The sequence below is a fragment of the Dama dama genome, chromosome 13, assembly GCF_033118175.1.
Source record: "Dama dama isolate Ldn47 chromosome 13, ASM3311817v1, whole genome shotgun sequence".
NCBI classification, from domain to species: Eukaryota; Metazoa; Chordata; class Mammalia; order Artiodactyla; family Cervidae; genus Dama; species Dama dama.
Genome location: NC_083693.1, coordinates 66,019,690 through 66,046,044, shown reverse-complemented (window position 1 = coordinate 66,046,044; position 26,355 = coordinate 66,019,690). Strand labels below are relative to the sequence as shown.

The 26,355-nt window shown below is 38.4% G+C and overlaps 1 protein-coding gene across 3 annotated transcripts in view; it reads right to left on the bottom strand.

The window, feature by feature from the left end:
* The window catches only part of PPP4R4 (protein phosphatase 4 regulatory subunit 4), a 100,581-nt gene that overhangs the window by 61,795 nt on the left and 12,431 nt on the right, over window positions 1-26,355 (bottom strand). The window lies entirely within an intron of this gene.

Here is a 26,355-nt window from a genome sequence, read left to right as displayed (position 1 = left end):
AGATCTCATGTACCGCATGGCACAGCCGAAAAAAAGACCTTAATATGGATTTTTTAAAGAGTGTTTTCAAGTATTATATTTATTTCCTTCAGTGCTTTGTAAATTCTGCTAATAAGCAGCATATTCTGACTAAATGAAGCTGCCCTGCTGTGGAAAAAAGTCTTTTCCCTATTGCAGTATCTCTGTTTAGTCACTCAGTCATGTCTGACTCTTTGCGACCCGCATAGACAGTAGCCCACCAGGTTCCTCTGTCCATGGGATTTTTCAGGCAAGAATACTGGAGTGGGTTGCCATTTCCTCCTCCAGGGGATCTTCCCAATTTAGGGATTGAACCCGCATCTCTGATGTCTCATGCATTGTGGGCAGATGCTTTTCCACTGGGCCACTGTTGCAGTATGGTAGGCTGCAAAATGTAGGTCAGTACAATCTTTCCACTATTCTCATCACTCTCTAAGTGAATACTTTAAGAGACAAAATTCAAGAAGGAAAGAGAAGGGAGGGGAAAAGGAGAGCCATACCAAGGTGAGGAGAAGATCAAAAAAGGGAAAATAAAATTGCATATAAAAGTACTGCTTGCAGCTGGTTGAATGTCATGCATGTGTGTGTGTGCTCAGTCACTCAGTCATGTCTGACGCTTTGCAACCCCGTGGACTGTAGCCTGTCAGACTCCTCAGTCCATGGAATTTTGCAAGCAAGAATACTGGGGTGGGTTGCCATTTCCTACTCCAGGGGATCTTCCCAACCCCAGGGATCGAACTCTAGTCTCCAGTGTATCCTTAACTGGGTCAGTTCAGTTCAGTCGCTCAGTCATGTCTGACTCTTTGTGACCCCATGAACTGCAGCACACCAGGCCTCCCTGTCTACCATCAACTCCCGGAGTTTACCCAAACCCATGTCCATTGAGTCGGTGATGCTATCCAACCATCTCATCCTCTGTCGTCTCCTTCTCCTCCTGCCCTCAATCTTTCCCAGCATCAGGGTCTTTTCAAAAGAGTCAGGTCTTCACATCAGGTGGTGAAAGGACTGGAGTTTCAGCTTCAACATCAGTCCTTCCAATGAACATACAAGACTGATCTCCTTTAGGATGGACTGGTTGGATCTCCTTGCAGCCCAAGGGACTCTGAAGAGTCTTCTCCAACCCCACTGTTCAAAAGCATCAATTCTTTGGTGCTCAGTTTTCTTTATAGTCCAACTCTCACATCCATACATGACTACTGGAAAAACCATAGCCTTGACTAGACAGACCTTTGTTGGAAAAGTAATGTCTCGGCTTTTTAATGTGCTGTCTAGGTTGGTCATAACTTTCCTTCCAAGGAGTAAGCGTCTTTTAATTTCATGGCTGCAATCACCATCTGCAGTGATTTTGGAGCCCAAGAAAATAAAGTCAGCCACTATTTCCACCGTTTCCCCATCTATTTACCATGAAGTGATAGGACCAGATGCCATGATCTTAGTTTTCTGAATGTTGAGCTTTAAGCCAACTTTTTCACTCTCCTCTTTCACTTTCATCAAGAGGCTCTTTAGTTCTTCTTCACTTTCTGCCATAAGAGTGGTGTCATCTGCCTATCTGAGGTTATTGATATGTCTCCTGGCAATCTTGATTCCAGCTTGTGCTTCTTCCAGCCCAGCGTTTCTCATGATGTACTTCTGCATATAAATTAAGTAATCAGGGTGACAATATACAGCCTTGAACTGGTAGGCGGATTATTTACCACTGAGCCACCTAGGAAGCCCAGGTTGAATGGTGCCCCCCACCCCCATAAAATATATCTATACCATAATCCTGGAAACTGTGAATGTTATCTTAATTTGAAAAGGGATCTTGAGATAAAGAGCTGGTCATGGATTATCCAGTAGACTATAAACCAAATAACAAGTGTCCTTAAAAGAGATATTCAGAGAAGACAGAATAGGAGGCAATCTGACCACAAAGCAGAGACTGGAGTGATGTTGCCACAAGCCAGAGAGTGCTGACAACCACCAGAAGCTGGGACAGACAAGGCACAGATTCTTCCCCACAGCCCTGCCTGACACCTTGATTTTTGACTCAGTGGCTACTGATTTCAGACTCAGTTGCTATTTTTAGCAACTACTAGTTGCTACAAAAGTACTTGCTACTTTTAGCCTCCAGAACTGTGAGAGAATACATTTCTGTTGTTTTAAGCCATCCAGTTTGTGATGATTTACTACAGCATGATAAGAAACAAATAGACCACTAAAGAACTAAAAGAGAAGAGAAATATCTGAAAAAGTAATGTTTCATCTGACAATGCCTGGCCCAAAGTAGAGGCTTAGCAAAAATCTCTTAAAAGGATGGATGAATGGATAACTCATTGCATGAACTGATGTCACAAATATTTTATGCAAACATTCAGTAAATTTTATTTACTTACTTTGCAATTAGGAAAATATATGATCACTAATATCTCACAGATAGGAAGACAAAATATTTCATGGAAATAAAAGCAGAGAAAAAAAATTAAATGATAGATTTAAGACCCTAAATAGTTACATTAAAGGTAAATGATTTAACTATACCAGTTAAAAGACAGGGTTTGGCAGAATGGATTAAAGGACCTGACTCAACTAAATGCAGCCATAAGAAACTAATTTCAAATATAACAATATCAGCAAGTTGAAAGTAAAGGACAGAAAATGATATAACACAGAAATATAGACCAAAGTAAAGCGGTGGTGGCCAAATTAAGGTCAGATAAATTCAACGCCCTTGTAAAGAAAATCACCAAAGATAGACAGGGACATTGATGATAAAATGATAAAAGAGGAAATCTACCAAGAAGACATAGCAATTCTAAATGTGTATACATCAAACATAATTGCAAAATAATCTGAAACAAAAACTACACTAAAAGGAGAAGTTGTCTAGACAAATACACAGCTAGATGGAGACTTTCATACTCCTCTCCTAACAACTGATGCAACTTGAAAATCATCAAGGGCATAGAACTCAACAACAACCAACAAGATCTAATTAACATTTATAGAACACTCTCCAGCCAACAACAGTAGAATACACATTCTTTTCAAGTGCTCAAAGAACATACACCATGAAAAACCACATCTTGGGCCACAAAAGAGAACTTCTAAAAACTGAACTCATACAAAGAGTTCTCTCTGACCACAATGGAATCAAACTAGAAATCAACAATAAAAAGGTAACAGAAAGCTCTCCAAATTCTTGGAAATGAAACAACACACTTCTACATAACTGTGTCCAAGAGGACAATTTTTAAAAATACACTGAATTGAGTGAAAATGAAATACAAGATATAAAATTTTATGGGACACAGTTGAAGCACTACAGAGAGAGATATTTATAATAATAAATGTATACATTTATGAAAGGAAAGAGGAAAAGAGGGGAAAATCTCAAATTAGTAATCTAATTTTTCATCTTGAGTACAAAATAGTCACAATGCAAGCAAAGGAATAAAAACAGAAAACAATAGAAAAAATAAATGAAACAAAGACTTGGTTCTTTTAAAGGATCAATAATGCTGATTAACTTTTAGCAAGACTGTCAAAGTAAAAATGAGAGAAGACACAAACTACCAATGTCACAATTAAAACAGGAGATATTGCCATAGTCCCTGTACATATCAAAAAGGATAATATGAGAATGCTATAAGTGATTCTACACACATAAAACTGAAAACTTAGACAAAATAGACCAATCCGTCAAAAAACTCAAACTTCCACAATTTATCCAATACAAAATACATTATTTGAATAGTTCTACAACTATTAAGGAAGTTGAATTCATATTTTAAAACTCCTAGAAAAAATCTCAAGGTTCGCATAGTTTCACTAGAGAATTCTACCAAACATTTAACAAAGAGTTAATACCATTCTACACATTCTCTTCCAGAAAACAGAAGGGGAAAGAACACTTTCTGAAAGCACTTTAAGAAGCTCTTACTATACTGATAACAAAACCTAGGAAGATTAAAATACCAATACAGAGAAAACAATATCCTTCATGAATATAGATGCAAAAATCCTTAATGGAATATTAAGAAATAAAACATAGTAATACATTAAAAGAAGAATTATACACCATGATCAAATGGGATCTACTGCAAGAATGCAAGGCTAGTTCAATATTCAAAATCAGTGTAACCCATCATATTAACAGGTTAAAGGAGAAAAATATCAAAAGTATCAATGCAGAAGGAATATTTGACAAAATTCAACACAAGAACACTGAAATTACAAACAAAATACCATTTACAATCCCTCAAAAATGAAACACTAACAAAATCACAGGACTTGTATGCTGAAAACACAATGTTAAAAAAATCAAAGCAGACCTAAGTAATTAGAAAAACAATCTATGTTCATAGATTGAGAAATTCAGCAAAATAAAGATGTCAATTCTCCCAAATTGCTGTATAGGGTTAATACAGTTACCATCAAAATCCCAACAAGATTTTTGGGATGTAAACAATATTTTTCTAAAATGTATATGGAAAGGCAACAAAACTAGAATAGCTAAAACAATTTTGAAAAAGAATAATGTGGGAAGAATCTGTCTACTCAATTTTAAGACATTATATTGCTACAGTAACCAAGATGGCATGGTATTGGCAGGGGAATAGACACATAAATCAATGAAACAGAAGAGAAAACCCAGAAACAACCTCCATATATATATACACACTCCACAAACATGCACAGCTGATTTTTGACAGAGGTGCAAAGGCAATTCAGTGAAGGAAAGAAGGAAATACAGCCTTTTCAACAAATCATGCTAGAGCAGCAAGAAGACACCTGTAAGCCAGAAAACAAACAAAAAAAACCCCAAACCTCCAATAAAAATAAAACCAAAATGCCTTGACCACAGTAAAATGAATCTATAAAATGTAAAGCTATAAGAACTTTTTAAAAACCCAGGAGAAAATCCTCTAAATCTAGGATTAGGCAAAGAGCTCTTAAATTTGACATCGAAAGCAGAATCTATAAAAGGAAAAATTGATAAATTGGACTTTATTGCAATTAAAAACTTTTGCACTGTGAAAGACTTTGTTAAGAGTTAAAAGACATGCCATAGAGGAGGAGAAATATTTGTAAACTACATGTCTGACAAAAGAATAATATCTAGAATATAAAAAGAACTCTCAAACTCAACAGTAAAAAAAAAAAAAAAAAGCACACAATCCAGTTAGACAATGGGAAAAAAGAATGAAGAGACTTTTTAATGAAGATGATATACAGACTGTAAATAAGCACATGAAAAAGTTCAATATTGTTAACTATAAGGTAAAGTAAACCCATAATGAAATATCACTACACTAATTCACTCATTCATTGATGGTGGAAACACAAACTGGTACAGCCACTCTAGGAAAAAACTGGCAGGTTCTTAGAAAATGAAACATGCAACCAGCAATTGTACTCTTCAACATTTATCCCAAAGAAATGAAAACTTACGTTCATACAAAAACTTGTGGATGAATGTTTTGAGTGGCTCCAAAAAAATATCAACAACCTATATATCCTTAAATGAGTGAGTGGTTAAACACACTGTAGTCCATCCATACCTACACATGCTACCCTGCTACCCAGAAATAAAAAGGAACAAAAAATATTGACAGATGCAACAACCTGATGAATCTCCGGAGAATTATGCAAATGAAACACTAGTCAACCCCAGAAGGTTACATACTGCATAATTCTATTTATACAACATTCTTGAAACAGCAAAATTATACAAATAGAGAAAAGATTAGGTGATTTCCAGAGTTGCGGCGGGGGCAGAAGGAAAAAGACGTGACTACTAAAGTGTAACATGCGGGATTCTGGGTGGTGGAAAGCCTACCTGTCTTGATTGTATTGATGTCAATATCCTGGTTGTGTACCATACTACAGCTTTTCAAATATTAACACAGAAGTGTTGGGCGGCACCCCACAGGCCAACAAACCTTGAAGTTGCCCAGCCTCAAGACAGAAGAAAAAGCCCAGAGACAGGGGCAGAGACATTTACTGGATAGGGGATCTTTCACAGCTGAAACCAAGGGTCCTGGAGCAATACTCCACCATTTACAGCAGATGGCAGGCAGGGCATGGTAGCAATCTTTGCTTTTTCCTGGAAAGGGGCTACCAGTAAGAGGGGGAACTGACAGCAGACTGGCTCCTCAGTTACCAGGGAAAGCAGCAGCTGGGGCATTTCCCTCACAGCCCCTCAGTTAACCACCATCACAAGGGCAGATGTCTCCCTTGAATAAAACTAGGGCGTGGAGCCATTTTGGCTTACGGATTAGAACAATCACTGGCTGCAGCAGGCGGAAGCACAGTCGGGAGAGCAGGGTATAGGTGAAGCAGGGACTGGTCGGGCAGGGGATGTACAAAGAACAAGAGAACAGCCATATGGATGAAGCAGACCTGGCTAACTCTATTATTTCTTACAACTGTCTCCGAATCTATAATTATCTCAAAATAAAAAGCAAATGTTTTAAAGGTCAATGTGACAACGCTTTTTTAAAAACACATATGAACACCTCAACAGATGTAGAAATCTGACAAATACAACATTCATGCATGATTTAAAACTATCACAGGTGGGATGAATTGGGAGATTGGGATTGACATATATACACTACCATATATAAAACAGATATCTAATTAGAACTACTGTGTAACACAGGGAACTCAGTGATCTGTGGTGACCTAAACAGGAAGAGTGGATATATATGAATGTACAAGTGATCCACTTTGTTGTACAGCAGAAATCAACACAACATTGTAAAGCAACTATACTCCAATTAAGAAAAAAAACTACCAACAAATTAGAAATAGAAGGGAACTTCTTTAACCAGATAAAGGGTATCAACGAAAAACTTATCACTAACATCATACTTAACCATGTAAGAATGTATGTTTTCTCACTAATCATGAACAAGGTAAGAATGTTCAAATCTACTGCTTCTAAAATTCAACATTGTGTTAAAGGTTTGAGTCAGCACAATAGGCAATAAAAAGAAACAAAAAGCTTACAGATTGGAAAGGAAGAGGTGAAACTGTAATGTACAAAATAGCTAGTAGAACTAATAATGAGTCTAGCAGTGTGGCAGGATACAAGGTCAATATACAAGTCAACTATATTTCCATATACTAGAAAAGAAAAATCATTTGTTTATTTTTGCTTTTATTTCCAATATTCTGGGAGGTGGGTCATAGAGGATCTTGCTGTGATTCATGTCGGAGAGTGTTTTGCCTATGTTCCCCTCTAGGAGTTTTATAGTTTCTGGTCTTACATTTAGATCTTTAATCCATTTTGAGTTTATTTTTGTGTATGGTGTTAGAAAGTGTTCTAGTTTCATTCTTTTACAAGTGGTTGACCAGTTTTCCCAGCACCACTTGTTAAAGAGGTTGTCTTTTTTCCATTGTATATCCTTGCCTCCTTTGTCGGAGATAAGGTATCCATAGGTACGTGGATTTATCTCTGGGCTTTCTATTCTGTTCCATTGATCTATATTTCTGTCTTTGTGCCAGTACCATACTGTCTTGATGACTGTGGCTTTGTAGTAGAGCCTGAAGTCAGGCAGGTTGATTCCTCCAGTTCCATTCTTCTTTCTCAAGATTACTTTGGCTATTCGAGGTTTTTTGTATTTCCATGCAAATTGTGAAATTATTTGTTCTAGTTCTGTGAAAAATACCGTTGGTAGCTTGATAGGGATTGCATTGAATCTATAGATTGCTTTGGGTAGTATAGCCATTTTGACAATATTGATTCTTCCAATCCATGAACATGGTATGTTTCTCCATCTGTTTGTGTCCTCTTTGATTTCTTTCATCAGTTTTTTACAGTTTTCTATGTATAGGTCTTTTGTTTCTTTAGGTAGATATATTCCTAAGTATTTTATTCTTTTTGTTGCAATGGTGAATGGTATTGTTTCCTTAATTTCTCTTTCTGTTTTCTCATTGTTAGTGTATAGGAATGCAAGTGATTTCTGTGTGTTAATTTTATATCCTGCAACTTAAATAAATGAAAAGAAAAGAAAAGAAAAATCATAAACAGGAGGGGGAATTGGAAGATTGGGATGACACATATACACTATTGATCAGTTCAGTTCAGAGGCTCAGTCCGACCCTTTCAACCCCATGGACTGCAGTACACCAGGCTTCCCTGTGCATCATCAACTCCTGGAGCTTACTCAAACTCATGTCTATTGAGTCGGTGATGCCATCCAACCATCTCATCCTCTGTCATCCCCTTCTCCTCTTGCCTTCAGTCTTTCCCAGCACCAGGGTCTTTTCCAGTGAGTCAGTTCTTCGCATCAGGTGGCAAAAGTATTGGAGTTTCAGGTTCAGCATCAGTCCTTCCAATGAATATTCAGGATTGATTTCCTTTAGGATTGACTGATTTGATCTCCTTGCTGTCCAAGGGACTCTCAAGAGTATTCTCCAACACTCAGTTCAAAAGCATCAATTCTTTGGCACTGAGCTGTCTTTATAGTCCACTCTCACAACCATACATGACTACAGGAAAAACCATAGCTTTGACTAGACAGACCTCTGTCAGCAAAGTAACATCTCTGCTTTTTAATATGCTATCTAGCTTGGTCATAGCTTTTCTTCCAAGGAGCAAGTATCTTTTAATTTCATGGCTGCAGTCACCATCTGCAAAGATTTGGGAGCCCAAGAAAATAAAGTCTGTCACTGTTTCCATTGTTTCCTCATCTATTTGCCATGAAGTGATGGGATCACATTTTTTGATTGCTGAGTTTTAAGCCAGCTTTTTCACTCTCCTCTTTCACTTTCCTCAAAAGGCTCTTCAGTTCTTCGCTTTCTGACATAAGGGTGGTGTTATCTGCATATCTGAGGTTATTGATATTTCTTATCCCTGCAGTCTTGATTCCAGCCCAGCATTTCACACGATATACTCTACATATAAGTTAAATAAGCAGGGTGACAATATATAGTCTTGACATACTCCTATGCCAATTTGGAACCAGTCTGTAGTTCCATGTCCAATCTAATTGTTGCTTCTTGACCTGCATACAGATTTCTCAGTAGGCAGGAAAGATGGTCTGGTATTCCCATCTCCTTCAGAATTTTCCACGGATCGTTGTGATTCACACAGTCAAAGGCGTTAACATAGTCAATAAGGCAGAAGTAGATGTTTTTCTGGAACTCTCTTGCTTTGTCTATGATCCAACAGATGCCGGCAATTTGATCTCTGGTTCCTCTGCCTTTTCTAAATCCAGCTTGAACATCTGGAAGTTCATGGTTCATGTACTGTTGAATCCTGGCTTGGAGAATTTTGAGCATTACTTTACTAGTGTGTGAGCTAAGTGCAATCGTGCGGTAGTTTGAACATTCTTTGGCATTGCCTTTCTTTGGGACTGGAATGAAAACTGACCTTTTCCAGTCCTGTGGCCACTGCTGAGTTTTCCAAATTTTTTGGAAATACATAAATTACTTTTTTAAAAAAGAATAAAAATTTTAAATTAAAAAAGATTTAAAAGACTTGAGAGAAAGTCATATATTGGGTTCAGTCTGGTTTTTCCATAATAGCATATGGAATACCCAAAAGAACTTTTTGGCCAACTCAACATATAAGAGATCCAACATACTTTTAATAGGAGTCCCTAAAGAAGCAAAGCAAGGAAATGATCAAAAACAAACAAAAAAAATTACTTGAAAAAAAGATTCAAAAGAGCACACCATATACCTGAGAAAAACCAGCATAACCAACACTGAGACATGTTACAGAACTTTAAAAAAAACCCTTTGGGCTTCCAAGGAAATGAGCATGTTACTCAGTAATAGAAAGAACACACAGACTGTCATTCAGCTTTGACAGCTGTAAGATATTAGAAAAGCACATGATAACCTGTAGTGACACTGCTTACTATAAATAGAACATGAAAAAATAGAAAAAGCACACTTAAATTATAATTATCATAATCTCTATCAAACACATATGGATCTATGCTACCATCAGGATTTCCAGACGGACCAGTGGTAAAGTATCTGCCTGCCAATGTAGGAGATATCGGTTCGACCCCTGGGTGGGGAAGATCACCTGGAGGAGGAAATGGCAACCCACTCCAGTATTCTTGCCTGGGAAATCCCATGGACAGAGGAGCCTGGCAGGCTACAGTCCATGCAGTTGCAAGGAGTCAGACATGACTAAGCATGCATGCATGCTACCATCACCAAATGGAAGGAACCCAGAAATAACCAGCATAAGTTTAAGTCAACAATATAAAATTCAGTTTATTGCTATGTGATATGTGATATATAATTTTAAAATAAATGCTGATTAATACTAGACTTTTGTTTTTTTTTTATAAAATAAGCTTCCTACACTTCAAAGCCTACAACTTCCAACTGAAAGGCACAGGGAACAATCCTCCTGGCTACAACATGAGCTCCTCTTTTCTGTCCTAACTGTGTTATTCTTTGGGGCATGTTCCTTTTCTAGGATACCTATTCAGAAACAAGAAGGACACAATCCCACTCACTCTGCAAACCACTCCTCTAAAACTAAAAAGAACTGGGTCAATCATCTAAGCTGTACACTAGTGGCTATAAAGGAAAGATAGGGAGGGGAAAAAAAGACCTAGTGAAATAAATAAATTTAGGACAGTTATCTTTTAAATTAATGCTACTAATTATTTTATTCCCATTGAGGGAATGCACCTATTTCAGAGAGCCTTTTATAGTAATATGTTAAACCAATGAAAAATAAGTCAATCCACTCAAGCATTTTTCGGTAAAATAGAAGGTTTCTCAGTCTTCGTTGTCATCCCAGTCCTGCCACTGTCATGGGCAACTTCATTCAGCTGAATGAGAAACAGCTAGTTTTGGCCCCCCCCTAATACAATGAGATTTGGCTCAGATTTTACATTTCCCCAATGCTTAGCACAGTATCTAGCACACAGTAAGGGCTCCAAAAATACCTGTTGATTTAAAGTGAATTTGTCTCCACATCAGCAACCATTGTCAAAGGCTGGATCACAGCATTACCCAGAAATGCTCCATCTCTACAATCTCAAATTCCATGATCTCCTTTGTTGCCCATAACCTCTTATCTAATTTTCTATTACTAAATCCATCTTTTGCCCTCATTACATTTCTAATCCCTTCACTTCCTACTTATTCTCCAGTTTCTAACATTCCTCCTAGTGTCACTTTCTTCCTTGGCAGTCTGATCCTCCCTATTACTTCAATTACACTCTCACCAATAATCTTCTTCAATTCTTCTCCTAATTACAACAATAAAAATAGTATCTAATATATTATATGCTAGGCATTATGCTAATAAACATCTTACTTGAGATGTATTATTAGAAGTATATGGGCTTCCCTCACAGCTCAGCTGGTAAAGAATCCGCCTGCAATGCAGGAAACCCCAGTTCAGTTCCTAGGTTGGGAAGATCCACTGGAGAAGGGATAGGCTACCCACTTCAGTATTCTTGGGCTTCCCTGGTGGTTCAGCTGGTAAAGAATCCACCTGCAATGCGGGAGACCTGGGTTTGATCCCTGGGTTGGGAAGATGCCCTAGAGAAAGGAACAGCTACCCACTCTAGTATTCTGGCCTAGAGAATTCCATGGACTATATAGTCCATGGGGTCGCAAAGAGTCAGACACGACTGAGCGACTTTCACTTTCCCTTTCACTAGCTCCATTCCAGAGATGAGGAAATCAGGGCTTAGAATGATGAAAGTACTTGCCCAACATTACCCAGACTGTACAACTCCAAAAGCAATGCACTGATCATCACACACACTGCCTCTCTTCCAATCTGTGCACTCAGTTAATACCAAACGCATCCATCTGTTTTTTTCTATCCCACTCCTGCTCACGAGCTATGTAGCACTAAAAGATAAAACTGCACAATGGTACTTTTAAAAAACATATGATTTCAAAAAAAAAAAAAAAAAAGGCCAGTCCTCAATGATGTGAGAAGCAAACAAAATGCTAACCAATTTGTGGGAGATCAAGAAAAGGACCAGAAATTCTTAGTATATCATATTTGCCTAAAGCACTTTCAGAAACATTATTTTAGGTCTCCGAAAATGAGGCTTGTCTGTGCTAGTTCATGAAACCCATGCCCTTGCCCACAAAGAATAAGCTGCATGTTAGAACAGACCTAGATACTGACAATATTGTCTTTCTCTATTCTTATTCCTTGTTTCAACCTTGTCAGAGCTCAAAATCTAAAGAGGAATACAGATTCACATGCTAAAAATTCTAATCATATGGCAAGAATGAGCTAGACAACCTGCACTGTTTACCGAATCCTAAACCAATGTGAAAACGAAGAAGGGGAGGGAGCAGATGCCATCCAAAGGTGACCACATGACACAGTCTCTACTAAATTAACCTGAGAACTGTAACTCTGGTAACTGTTTGACTATGTGTAGGATCCTAGATGATTTGTACATACAGAGCTCGCCATCTAGATTAGGTTCACTGCAGTTCTCATTTCAAAACCCCAAATACAAAATATAAGCAGCTACTACTGTGTTTGGATTTGTAACAATGAAACAGATGTCACCCAGGCCATGTTTTGAGTTCCCAAAGAAAACTAAACTGGACATAGTCGATATTCATTTCCTTACCCAAAACAATTAAAGTTTGTTTCAATGCAAAGAACAAAATTTTTAAAATGATTAGCTTAGAGAACATCCAAGAAAGACAAAACTTCCCTTGAAGACAAAGATGACTGAATCTAAAGCAGAAGATATCAAGTATCAATCCACAACATCAAGAATTTTTCAAATGTGTATTTTCATGTTATACTATAAAACTGAATCCTTAATAATGTTACATCTTCAAAACATCAGGTAAAAGAGCTTGCAAAGTTAGAGAACCATTCAACTCTGTTTACAGTCATCATGCTTAGAATCACAGAGAAATGAATTATATTTTTAATAGCACAAGAGGAAGGCAAAAGAAAACATTTGAGGGTCTATGTGTCAGGCAAGACGCTTTATATATACTATCATGCTATTCTTGATACTATATATACAATATATTTATTTAGTATGATTTTTTAATTGGGGTAAAACTGCTTTACAACGTTGTAGTAGTTCTACTGTACAACACGTGAAATCAGCTATATGTATACATATCTTCCCTCCCTCGTAAGCCTCCCTCCTACCCTCCATCCCACCCCTAGAGGTCATCACAGAGTGCTAAGCTGAGCTCCCAATGGCAAACAGCAGCTTCCCACTAACTATTTTACACATGGTACTGTACATATGTCAACTGTACCCTCAACTTGTCCCACCCTCTCCTTTCCCCACTGTGTCCACAAGTCCATTCTCTCCAACGGCATCTCTATTTTTGCCCTGCAAATAGGTTCATCCATACCATTTTTTCTAGCTTCCATATATATGCCTTAATATACAATATTTGTTTTCCTCTTTCTGACTGACTTGACTCTGTATGACAGATTCTAGGTTTATAAACATCATTATGAATCACCCAATGTCATTCTTTTTCATGACTGAGTAATATTCCTTTGTATATTAAATATATGTACCACATCTTCTATATTCTTTCACCTGACAATGGACAGCCAGGCTGCTTTCATCTCCTGGCTATTGTAAATAAGCTGCAATGACTATTGGGGGTGTATGTGTCTTTTTTAATTATGATTTTCTCAGGGGTATATGCCCAGCAGTGGGATTTCTGGGCCATATGGTAGATTTTAATTTTAGTTTTTTAAGGAATCTGCATACTGTTTTCCACAGTATTTATAACAATTTACATTCCCACCAACAGTGCAAGAAGGTTCCCTTTTTACTTGAAAGTTGAGGAAACTGAGTCCCAAGGGAAAAAAAATGTGACTTCCCCAAAGTCATCCTACTAAAGATTAGAGAAAGACTTCCACCATACTCTCAAGCTATTATACCACTTATGATCATCGTTCATCCAGTATAAGTGGTTGGACTGGCAGCCTAAAAATGTCTTCAAGTTGGTAATTTTGCAAGAGAAAAATGTGCACACAAACTATTTAGTGATATTAATCACTAAATAATCACTAAAGAGCCTCTTGATGCAGGTAAAGGAGGCAAGTAAAAGAGTCGGCTTAAGACTACATATTAAAAAAACTAAGATCATGGCATCCGGCTCCATTACTGCATGGCTAACAGAAGGGGGAAAGGTAGAAGCAGTGACAGATTTCCTCTTCTTGGGCTCCAAAATCACTGCGGATGGTGACTGGAGCCATGAAATCAGAAGACAACTGCTTCTTGGCAGGAAAGTGATGACAAACCTAGACAGTGGGTTGAAAAGCAGAGACACTACTCTGCCGACAAAGGTTGGTATAGTCAAGGCTGTAGTCTTCCCAGAAGTCACGTATGGTTGTGAGAGCTGGACCATAAAGAAGGTAGAGCGCCAGAGAATTAATGCCTTAGAACTGTGGAGCTAGAGAAGACTCCTGAAAGTCCCTTGGACAGCAAGGAAATCAAACCAGTCAATCTTAAGGAATATAAGCCCTGAATATTCACTGGAAGGACTGATGCTGAAGCTCCAGGATTCTGGTCATCCGATGTGAACAGACAACTCATTGGAAAAGTCCCTGATGCTGGGAAAGATTGAGGGCAGAAGGAGAAGAGAGCATCAGAGGATGAGATGGCTGGACGACATCACCGATGCCATGAACATTTGTTGTTTAGTCTCTCAGTCGTGTCCAACTCTTTGCGACTCCACGGACTGCAGCACGCCAGGCTTCCCTGTCCTTCACCATTTCCCAGAGCTTGCTCAAACTCATGCCCATTGAGTCAGCGATGCCATCCAACGGTCTCGTCCTCTATAGTTCCCTTCTCCTCCTGCCTTCAATCTTTCTCAGCATCTGGGTCTTTTCTAACGAGTTGGCTATTCTTATCAGGTGGCCATAGTATTGGAGCTTCAGCATCAGTCCTTCTGATGAATATTCAGGATTGATTTCCTTTAGGATGGACTGGTTTGATCTCTTTGCAGTCCAATGGACATGAACTTGGGCAACCTCATGGTTTTTTTTTTTTTTTTTTTTTTGGCAAGAGAAAAATGTGCACACAAATTATTTAGCAATATTCACATTATAATTAATTCTTTTACTGATTATTTCCACTATCCATCTTTTACTATCCCAAAGCCATGTCAATATAGTAAGCAGAAAGTATCATGCATTGTGAAGAGGAGACAATCTTCTGACTACAGAAGTACCACAACTTATAAAGAGAGCATTTCATTTTGAATGGTTCTTCAATTTCACATATGAAAACCTGAGCTCATGACTCCCCTTCCTCTTTTTACCCACGGAGGTATAAACTGCCCTCTGCTTCTCCGTGGACATGTCTTAGAATTACTCTAACCTTTCCTCTCTCCCTGACAGCCCACATCAAGTCTCACAACAGTATACAAGATGAGTGTTTTCCTCACTTGTTCTAGGGTAGAATGAACTTATCAAGGAGCAAACACACCTGCTGCATTAATAAATTTTTCCTTATTTTTGTTTATGTATTCTTTATTCGGGGTTTTTTCCATATTATATTTCAGTATTAACAGGATAATATTGCATGTTAACTTTGATATGTTTTTAATTTAATATATATAGAAGGATAATAATTGTTAAAATTTAGTTTCAATTATATATACTAATTCCCACACACAAGCACATATATGTATACACTAGGTCACAATTTTTAAATGTATTCCTTACTTGTGAATCATGGTAAAAAAGATTTTTTTGAAAATCACTGTTCTACAGTGTTTTGCAAAGAGTAAAAGGGAAGATTATCATCTGCCCTAAATATTGAGCTATAACAGGAATATTGAAAGGTACATAAAACACGAGTTCAAGAATAACTTTATAAACTTGGAAGATTCCTGGAAACATTGTAATATCTCCCTTTATTCTTCTTAATGTCCCCATTAACAAACAGCAGTAAAAAATCCATTTAAAATACTTTAAAAAAATATACAGATATATGACATAGCAATGGAAAGGGACTAGCTAAGAGAACTGGGTTTACATATCAGCCAATCCAGGAAGCTAAGAACCCAGGAGGAAAACAGAATAGTAACTGACAGCTATTTTTAAAGAGAGAGAGAGAGAGAAAATAAGGCCAAATCTCTGGCACCTGCAGAAAGAAAGGATGACAAAGAGCTATCGTAAGGAGGGGAGGAGACCCGATTACTTAACCTATAGAAAATGGGTGGGCTGATATGTTCAATAATTCAGTAAGTGTTTATTCAAGAGCTGCTGGGGACCAAGCACTCGTTTTAGAGTCTCCAGCACAATCTAAAGATGCTTTACATCTAGCCAGAGAAAGTCAGCTCAGTTCAGTTCAGTTCAGTTGTGTCACTCAGTTGTGTCCGACACTTTGCAACCCCATCAATCGTGGCACACCTGGCCTCCCTGTCCATCACAAACTCCCGGAGTCCACCCAAACTCATGTCCATCAAGTCAGTGATGCCATCGAGCCATCTCATCCTCTGTCATCCCCGTCTCCTCCTGCCCCCAATCCCTCCCAGCATCAGGGTCTTTTCAATGAGTCAACTCTTCGAATGAGGTGGCCAAAGTATTGGAGTTTCAGCTTCAGCATCAGTCCTTCCAATGAACACCCAGGACTGATCTCCCTTAGGATGGACTGGTTGGATCTCCTTGCAGTCCAAGGGACTCTCGAGTCTTCTCCAACACCACAGTTAAAAAGCATCAATTCTTCGGCGCTCAGCTTTCATCACAGTCCAACTCTCACATCCATACATGACCACTGGAAAAACCATAGCCTTGACTAGAAGGACCTTTGTTGGCAAAGTAATGTCTCTGCTCTTTAATATGCTATCTAGGTTGGTCATAACTTTCCTTCTAAGGAGTAAGCGTCTTTTAATTTCATGGCTGCAATCACCATCTGCAGTGATTTTGGAGCCCCAAAAAATAAAGTCTGACACTGTTTCCCCATCTATTTCCCATGAAGTGATGGGACTAGATGCCATGATCTTAGTTTTCTGAATGTTGAGCTTTAAGCCAACTTTTTCACTCTCCTCTTTCACTTTCATCAAGAGGATTTTTAGTTCCTCTTCACTTTCTGCCATAAGGGTGGTATCATCTGCATATCTGAGGTTATTGATACTTCTCCCAGCAATCTTTATTCCAGCTTGTGCTTCTTCCAGCCCAGCGTTTCTTCGAAGAAATGGAGTAGTGGAAAGTGAAGTCAAGTGGGTCTTAGAAAGCATCACTACAAACAAAGCTAGTGGAGGTGATGGAATTCCAGTTGAGCTATTTCAAATCCTGAAAGATGATGCTGTGAAAGTGCTGCACTCAGTATGCCAGCAAATATGGAAAACTCAGCAGTGGCCACAGGACTGGAAAAGGTCAGTTTTCATTCTAATCCCAAAGAAAGGCAATGTCAAAGAATGCTCAAACTACCGCACAATTGCACTCATCTCACATGCTAGTAAAGTAATGCTCAAAATTCTCCAAGCCAGGCTTCAGCAGTACGTGAACCGGGAACTTCCAGATGTTCAAGCTGGTTTTAGAAAAGGCAGAGGAACCGGAGATCAAATTGCCAACATCCACTGGATCATCGAAAAAGCAAGAGAGTTCCAGAAAAACACCTATTTCTGCTTTATTGACTATGCCAAAGCCTTTGACTGTGTGGACCACAACAAACCGTGGAAAATTCTGAAAGAGATGGGAATACCAGACCACCTGACCTGCCTCTTGAGAAACCTATATGTAGGTCAGGAAGCAACAGTTAGAACTGGACACGGAACAATGAGTGGTTCCAAATAGGAAAAGGAGTATGTCAGGACTATATATTGTCACCCTGCTTATTTAACTTATATGCAGAGTACATCATGAGAAACGCTGGGCCAGAGAAAGTATCAGACAACAAATATGGAACTGAGTGCTTATTACATATTGGACTCCGAGGTAAGCCCTGACAGGAACATGGTAATAGTCAGACAGACACAAACCCTGCCCTGTTAGAGCTTCATAGTCAGAGAAGAACAGGTTAAAAAAAAAAATCAATGAAATCATGCTAAGTATACAAAGACCCATTAAGGAACAGTCCACAGTACTATCAAGAACACTTTTGGTATGGAGGTCAAGGAGGCTTTCCCTGAAAAGTCAAGCCCTGAATGATGAGCAGGAATCAGTGACAACTGAGAGAGTAGAAGGAACAGCGTGTTCCAAGGTTCCAGGCTGATGGGATTTGTTCAATCATTTCATAAAGGCTTACTGAACTCTCAGTATTTGCCAGTCACTGTGCTCTGGAAATAGAAAACAATAAAAACAAAGTACTCTGATTCTGTGTATCTGAATTAGAGTTGCAAGGAAGAAACGCCTTCTTGCAGAAATAAAATCAATAGGACTTAATATAAAACTAATGACTGACAGAAAAAGGAAGAGTATAAAATTATTCCCAGGTCTCGCTCCAGCACAATTTAAAAGGATGGTCAGGCTCCAGTGACAAGTACAGGCATATTTAGATAAAAAGTAAAGAATTCTGTTTCGGGCATGTTGAGTCTGAAAAGCCAGCAAGGCATTCTGGTAGAGACATGGTGGTGGTGGTGGCACCTGGCAAACATGCTGGCCCAATGTCAGGGAGAAAAGCCCAACCTATAGCCACCAGTTTCGAAATTCCGTCAGAGAGATACTAAGTCTGGAGATGGAGAACATGACACTTCTAGACTTAGTAGAAGGAGAGTCCCTAACACAATATACATGGATCTTGTCTGCTCATCTGACTGATGCTACTGTAAACTGGGCACCAAATCAGAAGAAATACAAACAAATCATTGTAAAATGTAAAAGCTCATTGGTCAACCCAAAAGCAATCTGCAAAAGCTGTGTGAAATAGTGAATCCTTTTCTATGACGTTAATGATAGAATATGATGGAATGGTGCTGAAGAAGGCCTATACATATTAATTCACTCCCTCACACTGCGACAATGAATAAACCAGCATCCACAGAGACTATGGAAGTAGTTCGAGGTTTGTTGTTGCTCAGTCACCAAGTCGTTTCCGACTCTGCGATCCCACAGACTGCAGCATGCCAGGCTCCCCTGTCCTTTACCATCTTTCCAGAGTTTGCTCAAATTCATGTCCATTGAGTCAGTGATGCTATCTAACCATCTCATCCTCTGCTGCCCACTTCTCCTCTTGCCCTCAATCTTTCTCAGCATCAGGATCTTTTCCAACGAATAGTCTCTTCTCATCAGGTAGCCAACGTATTGGAGCTTCAGCACCAGTCCTTCCAGTGAATACTCCGGGTTGGTTTCCTTTAGGAATGACTGGTTTCATCTCCCTGCTGTCCAAGGGACTCTCAAGGGTCTCTGCCAGCACCACAAGGTCAGCCAGCTAGCTAGAGTTCAAGGTTAACCAGCTAGTTATTGCCACAGTCAGGATACTACCTCTACAAAGCAAGAATCTAATTCAAATAAAAAAATGAAACTAAGGTCGCTCATGGATTCCTTAATAATAACCTAATTTCACACATATATTTTCTTCTTTTGAAGGAGCAGAGAAATAGATGTACTAACCACATGAGGAAAGCTGATAACAGGGTGAGCACAGAGTTAAGTTTATAGAGTCACAGAGCAAGGAGGAGTCTCAGCAGCATCACCAGTCCAGCCCCCTCGCTTCACTGACAGAGTTCAGAGGGGTTAAATGATGCTCCTAAGGTCACACAGCTGGTTAGTGGCTGTGCTCTGTTCCTTAGCAACAGAGATTAAAAGAAAAACTCAAGTTGCTGCACATAGCTTTCACTGCCGAATAAAAAGAAACATAAAATTAGTCTAGAGCCTAGTATACATTGCTGCTGAGTCATTAAGTCACGTCTGACTCTTTTGTGACCCGATAAACTATAGCCCACCAGGTCCCTCTCTCTACAGGATATTTTCAGGCAAGAATACTGGAGTGGGTTGCCCTTTCCTTCTCCAGGGGATCTTCTGGACCCAGAGATGGAACCCATGTCTCCTGCATTGGCAGGCAAGTTCTTTATCACGGTGCCACCTGGGAAGCCTGATGTTATATACGTGTATGTGCTGTGCTGAGTCGCTTCAGCCGTGTCTGACTCTTTGTGACCCCATGGACTGTAGCCCGCCAGGCTCCTCTGTGCATGGGGATTCTCCAGCCAAGAATACTGGAGTGGGTTGCCAAGCCCTCCTCCAGGAGACTCCTCCCAACCCATGGATCAAACCCAGGTCTCCCACATTGCAGGCAGATTCTCTACCGTCTGAGCCACCAAGTAAGCCCATATTTACATACAGAGCTAAACAATAAAATATATGTCATTCTAGAACATGAAGAAATATTTTTCTTGAAGGAAAAAAAAAGGAAGCCACATCTACTTTCACACCTGCATACCACAAGAAATGAGTAAAATGCTGGGATTTTTGACCCTCCAGCAAGTCTCTGCTAATCCAATATGTAAAAACCATTTTGACTAAACAAATGTTTTCTTACTAATGTGTCTATCAGTAAACTACAATAAGCTGTGTGAATGTTCCTATTTTGTAAATGAAAGATTTAATCAGCTTAAATAGCAGAGATGAGGAACAGGGATACTCCCAGGTTTTTAAACCTGTGACAGTAAGTATTGATGCAGGTGCCACTTATCTGAGATAAGTAGGCAACCCAAATCAGGAAAGAACTGATGGAAATGATAGAGCTAGCGATGCAGATATCTGAGAAAACATTAAAGCAGAAGGAACAGCAAGTGCAAAAGCGCTGAGGTAATGTGTACTTGGTATATTAATGAACAGCAAGGATGGCTGGAATACACAGCAAGCAAAGAAGAGAATAGTAAGAAATGAAGTCAGAGCTGTAATGGGGAAATAGCAGAGGTCACAGAAGTCAGGCCAAGTACATGCTCAAACCATAATGGAACTAAATTAGAAATCACTAACCAAAAAGTCTGCAGAAAATCTCCAAACATTTGGAAATGAAATAACGCACTTCTAAATGACTCATGAGTTTCATGAGTCAAAGAAGAAATCTTGAGATAAATTAAAATTTTTTTCAACTAAATGATAATGAAGATACAACATATCAAAATTTGTAAGATGCAGCTGAAGGGAAATTTACAGCATTAAAAATGCACACATTAGAATAGAAGAACATTCTAAAAATCAATAATCTGGGCTTCCTCTTAAGAAACTAGAGAAAGATGATAAAATTAACTGTAAAGCAAGGAGAATGAAGGAAATAATAAACATTAGAATAAAATCAATGAAACAGAAAACAGGAAAACATTGATAATAATAATGAAACCAAAAGCTGATTCTTAGAAAAGATCCACACACACAAAAAAAAACCTAGCCATGTTACACCCCTAGCCATGTTAAACAAGAAGAAAAGCAAGAAGACACAAATTAGCAAGATCAAGAATAAAAGATAGGTAGGACATCACTACTGGCCCCACAAACATTAAAAGGGAATATTAGCATAGCATAATTTGATGCCCATAAATTCAATAATGCAGATGATAAAAAAAATAAAATAAAAAAATAAAAAAAATAATGCAGATGAAATAGAGTTAAGTATCCAAAACTATCAAAACTCACTCAAAAAGAAATGAGCCCAACAGCCCTATATCTATTAAATAAATAGAATTTTTAGTTTAAAACCTTTCAAAAATAAAATTCCAGGCCCAGAAGGCTTAATGGGTGAATTCTACTCAACATTTAAGGAAGAAATAATACCAATTCTAGATAAACTCTTCCAGAAAAACAGAAAACCACCTCCCAAGTCATTTCATGAGCATTCCTCTAAAACCAAAAACTAGGCAAAGATATTATAAGAAAAGTGCAAACCCGTTATCTCTCATTAAAATAGATGTAAAAATCCTCAAAAACATTGTAGCAAGTAGAGTCCAGAAACAAAAAGAAAAATTCAACAAGTAGATTTCATCCCAAGAATGCAAGGCTGGTTCATCATTCGAAAACTGATCAGTGTAATTCACCATATTAAGGGACTCAATAAGAAAAATCATGTATGTTATCAATAGATTTAGAAAAAAAAATTCAACAAAATTTAATACCCATTCATGATAAAAACTCTCAGCAAATTAGGAAGGAGTAGAAAAAATTTCCTTAACTTAATGATATCTATTAGAGGCTTTCCAGGTTGCTCAGTGGTAAAGAATCTGCCTGCCAAGCAGGAGACGCAGGAGACATGGGTTCAGTCCCTGGGTCAGGAAGATCCCTTGGAGGAGGAAATGGCAACCCACTCCAGTATTTCTGCCTGAAAAATCCCATGGAAAGGGGAGCCTGGTAGGCTACAGTCCATAGTATCAAAAAGAGCTGGACACGACAGGGCACACAAGTATTAGAGACTTATAGCCAACATCTTACCTAGTGATGAGAGATTGAATGTTTTCACCCTAAGATCAGGAGCAAGGCTGAAAGGTCCTCTCTCACCACTGAAACAGTGGAGGAATCTGGCAGATACAACTTTAACCCAAGTGATAAGGATTAACATCACCAGTGATAAGTCATACTGATGTCATGTACCCCTGAAATGACAGGATGAGAGAGGCATGTCTATGCCTCTATGATACTCTCTCTAAAAGTCTATAACTCCATTCTAACAATGAGAAAAACATCAGACAAACACAAGTTGAAGGGCATTGTATAACATACCTGACTAGTACTCTTCAAAACTATCAAGATCACGAAAAGCAAGGAAAAAGCTAAGAATATGTAACAGCCAAGAGAAGACTAAGGAGCTATGACAACTAAATGCAATATCCTGGGCTGGATCCTGAAACAGGAAAAAAGGACATTAGTGAAAAAACTGGTGAAATCCAAACAAAGTCTAGCACTTAGTAAACAGTGTTGTACCAATGTTAATTTCTCAATTTTGACAAATATACCATGGCTATGTAAAGATGTTAGTTTTAGGGGAAACTGTTACTAGGCATACAGTCACTCTCTATCTTTGTAACTTCTCTGGAAATCTAAAATAATTCCAAAATTTAAAAAACTTTTTTTAAAAAAGTAAAAGGGTAGAAAAAGATATACTGTATAAACACTAACCAACGGAAAGCTAGAATGAGTATATTAATATCAGATAAAATAGACTACAAACAAGGAATATTTCTAGGGATAAAGACAAACATTACATAGCTATGAGAGATTACTTCACTGAAAAACATAACAACTTTAGCTGTATATACACTAATTACAAAAATCAAAATACATGCTGCTGCTGCTGCTAAGTCGCTTCAGTCGTGTCCAACTCTGTGTGACCCCACAGACAGCAGCCCACCAGGCTCCCCCGTCCCTGGGATTCTCCAGGCAAGAGTACTGGAGTGGGTTGCCATTGCCTTCTCCGCAAAATACATGAACTACTGGTAAAAATGCTATATGTGAAAGAAGGAGTAGACAGATCTGTTACAGACTTCAATATTCTACTCTTTTAGTTAGTAGAACAAATAGAAAATATTCTTAGAGATATAGAAGATCTGAAAAATATCAACCAACTTAACCAACTGACATTGATAGAATATTACACCCAACAACAGGAGAATACATATTCATACACATGGAATAATTACCAAGACTGACCCATGCTCTGGTCAAAAAACAAACCAGTATATTTAAAAGAAATGACATCAAGCAAAGTGTCATCTGTGACCATTACAGAATTAGACTAGAAACAGGAAGGTATGTGGAAAAATCCCACAAACAACTGGAAAATTATGCAAGATATGCATCCATACCAACCACAGGTGTAAATCGTCTCTCTCCATCCCCACCATCATCAGAGATACAAGGGAAGATGCCTTCTCCTCCACATTCCCAGGCTGGACTTTTGTGAGTCCTTTCCCCCTTCAAGAATGTCCATTACGCAAGGAAATATAGTTCATATATTTATTACGAAAAGTATTTCCAAGCAAATGCAGCTTGGAAGCTTGTTACCAAGAGAATTTTCATGACTATTCTAAACCCATCAGACTCCTCAGCCTGATTTTTCACCTGAATATGTAAATAGTTTTATGCTAGCCATATAACTTTCATTCTACCCAAAACATATTCAAACCAAATCTACAGACCTCTTTAAAGAAAATATTGTTCTACTCTGATAGTTTTTGGTAAAAAACGGTATTTTCAGCTTCATTATAATACTACTATGTCTACTCCTTAATGAAACATAGGCACTTTCCTGAATTATGAATATCTTCTTCAGAGATGACCTTTTAAAAAGAGCTCTGAAACTGTTCACCTATCCAAGGTGAAGATCCCTTATATAGATATTCATTAGCACCGCCTAGTGGAGGAAATAAGCCAGGGTTCAACATCTTTTCCTTATCTTCTTAGAACTGAAGACACCTGCTAAAGCAAGATGGACCCTTTTGAGCAAACTCAGAGAGACAGTGAAGGACAGGGAAGCCTACCATGATGCAGTCCATGTGGTGGCAAAGAGCTGGACATGACTTAGCGATTGAACAACAACAACTCATCATATCACCTGGAGAAGAGGAAACAGTGTTTAAAGAACTTAAGTGACTTGAATGTGACTGCAGAGACACCAGGTCCCATGATTCTGGCCCTTTTTCTACTACATGCTATAGCTATGTGGGGGGAAAATAATTAACCTCAATACTTACCTTATACCACAAACAAAACTGAAGTGGAAATGAATCATAGACCTAAAATCAAGAGCTAAAACCACAAAATTTCTGAAAGAAAGCATAGGAAAAAATTTAATGACCCAGATTTGGCAAAGATTTCCTAAATATAATACAAAAAGCACTAACTATAATGAAAAAAATCACTAAATTAGACCTCATCAAAATTAGACCACAGCAAAGCAAAGAAACTTTGCTCTCTAAAAGATAGGTACACTTAGAAAAATTAAAAAATAAGCCACAGACTGGCAGAAAATATTTGCAAAGCACATACCCAACTAAACGGAGTTCCCAGGTGGCACTGGTGGTAAAGAACCCACCTACCAATGCAGGAAACTAAGAGATATAAGTTCGATCCCTGGGTTGGGAAAATCCCCTGGAGAAGGTCATGGCAACCCACTCCAGTGTTCTGGCCTGGAGACTCTCAAGGACAGAGAAGCCTGTCCATGACAGAAGCAAATTGGCATGCACTTGTATCCAACAAATAGGCAAAAGATTTAAATATACCTTTACCAAACAAGATATATGTGTCTGACTCATAAATACATGTAAAGATGCTCAATGTCCACTGGTCATTTGGGAAATTCAAATTATAAATACAATGAAATACCACTACTCTAGACCACTAATACCACCAGAATGCCTAAAACCAAAAAGACTGCTCATACCAAGTGTCAGTAAGTATAAATATGGAGCAGTCCAAACTCTCATACACTGCTGGTGGAAATGTAAAAGTGTACAATGACTTGGAAACAGTTCAGCAGTTTCTTAAAAATGGAAGCATACACCTACTACATGACCCAGCCATTCCACTCTCCAGCTGTTCACCAGAGGAAAGAAAGCACATGGCCACCCAAATATCCATAAATTAATGTTTACAGCCACTTAGTTCGTAATACCCCCAAACTAGAAATGATCCAAATGTCCATCAACTGATGAATGCATAAACAAAATGGACTATATCTTTAAAATGAATTATCAAAAATAAAAAGGAATGAAACATTGATACATGCAACATGATGAATGAACTTGAAAAAATTATGTTGAGTAAAAGAAGCCAGATGAAAAAGTATCTACTATATGATTCATTTCTATAAAATTCTATAAATTGAAAACTTATCTATAGTGTCAGAAGACAGATCAGTGGTTGCCTGGAGTGGGGGAAGGAAATCAGAAGGAAGGGAAAGAACATTATAAAGGAGCACAAAACTATACTGAGGAGTGACGGCTGTGTTCATTATCTTAATGGTGATGATGATTTTATGGGTTTTTTATATATATATGTATATATATATATATATTTATATAGTGAAAGTCGCTCAGTCATGTCCGACTCTTTGCAACCCCATGGACTATACAGTCCATGGAATTCTCCAGGCCAGAATATTGGAGTGGGTAGCCTTTCCTTCTCCAGGGGATCTTCCCAACCCAGGGATTGAACCCAGGTCTCCCACATTGCAGGCAGACTCTATACCAGCTGAGCCACAAGGGAAACCTTGTGTGTGTGTGTGTGTGTGCGTGTGTGTGTGTGTGCGTGTGTGTGTGTGTATGTCAAAATGCATCGAATTGTATGGTTTAAGTATGTGCAGATTATTTGACATCAATTATACCTCAATAGAACTGAATGAAAAAATATATACTCATCCTATGACCAGCATTCCATTCTCAGGCATTAGCCAAGAGATAGGAAAACATATGCCTATGTTCTAGAACAGGAGAATTTGCCACTGAAGTATACTGACAAAAAGC